The following is a 1,890-nucleotide window of genomic DNA, read 5'->3' on the forward strand; positions in this document are numbered from 1 at the left end:
AGAAAGTACATAATATAGGCAAACTAACACATTTCCTTGCCTTTAGGGGTCGAGCTCATCATCCTAGGAGCTGTTTCAACCAATTCTAAACTGAGCACTACAATCTAGGCAATCAAAACAACTTGCCTCTATAAGCTAGGAAACCAATTCATTCATTAATTTTTTGCCATTTTATGAATGAATCTTCTAGAATAGGTTAAAAAGTGTCATGTCAACATGAAATTACATCAATTACATCAAAGAGGATGAAAAATCCCACCAAAAAGTCAAAACTAGTCAATGCTGCATTTTCCTGAGCTGAAGGTGCAAAACTGGCAAATTTTCCCAACGTGTACCGCGCCTTTGAGGCCACTTTTGAGGCACTTCTCGGCATCCAAATGAGGCACAAGTGGGCTTTTTAGAAAGGTAGGGATGTCTAATCTCCAACACAAGTAGAATTTCTCAATTTGGTGGCTATTTTCCCCTCCAAAATTGCAATCTCCCAAGACTGCTTCCTATGTGTCCAAAAAGTGGCAGAAGGTCATTTTTTGCTTGTTTTTTGACCTTTTGGGGGTTCAAATCTTCATGAAATTTATTGGCAGTGGCTGAGAAAGTGTAATTTGTCATGAAAAATCCAAAAATGCTGAGTTTTCATGAAATGGACCCCCCCAACTTAAGGGTAGCGCACGGCGCGCTACGCGTTGAGGACAAAAACCTGTTTTTGGCACAAAAAATTCAAAATTGACCAAAATTGCTCCAAATTTCCTGAATTTTGAGCTAGAGGTGTATCATTGAGCACCATGCTCCCTCAAGGTGGCTTCAGCGAAAATCTGAAGTGGATTGGGCCTTTTCCTCCGTTTTAGTGCCTTGGCCAAGCGTGCTTTGAGTACCTTCATTTTTGCTTTGCACACATGCATGCGGGCCCAATAGTGATTCTTCATGTGGCGAAGCATGTCTTTGTCCCTGTTTGCCTTGGCTAGCAACTTCTCTAAATGAGTGTTCACCCGAATGAGCATAGATCCTTGCTCAATAGGTGTCAAATCACCAGGTCTCTTGCGAGCTAAGTTCCGGTCTTCTCGAATCCTCCGCGACTCATCAAGAGTGTGTTCATCCTCCAACTGCTTGTTGCACTGCTCTAAGTATGTGATTGTCCAATTTTCCATTTCCAACTTTTGTTGCAACAAGTCATTTTCAGCCTTTTGTTGCTGAATGATCTCCTTAAGCTCTAACCTAGGAGAACTGATATCAAAGTCAACAATATCTATGTTTGGATCACCTGATGGCCCCTCATCAATATTGGGCTGCTTGCCTCTCTCTTGTACCTGTGCTGCTATCGAAAGCGAGGCCCCTTCCACCTGATGTGGAGATAACACTCGTTGTGCTGATGAAGAAGGCGAGACCCCTTCCACCTGGTGTGGAGATAATACTTACCGTGCAGATGCAAATAAGACCCTGTGGCCTCTCTGATATGTAACATATGGAGGAGCGCTGACATGCTTTGGCTCAGGAATGTCAAACTGATGTGAAGGCCCTCCCTCATCATGGACAATCTCGGGAGGTGGCTGTGGCACCATGAAGAAGTCGTGAGAAATGAAATCCTCCCAAGCAATACCCTGTTGTGCCAACTGATGCATCACTATGATCTCGATCAGTGCATAATGATATATACTTTTGAGTTGCTGTGCGGGGTTCTTCCTTTGCACCACGGGCACCATCTTCTCTATATTTCGGCACATGAAAAATGGAATGTTCATCATTCGTACTCGGGTGAAATGCATCAACAAATGGATATGGTACGAATATAAATGTGAAAACCTGCCCTCACAAGTGAAATAGCTCATAATGAGCCTCATCAAGGGTGCATACTCATCCCTTAGGAATCTGAAAGGAAAAACAGCAGTTAGGTGCCTC

This window comes from Pinus tabuliformis, chromosome X (assembly GCF_031772625.1).
Source record: "Pinus tabuliformis cultivar Carrire ecotype Pingquan chromosome X, CPIR1, whole genome shotgun sequence".
NCBI classification, from domain to species: domain Eukaryota; kingdom Viridiplantae; phylum Streptophyta; class Pinopsida; order Pinales; family Pinaceae; genus Pinus; species Pinus tabuliformis.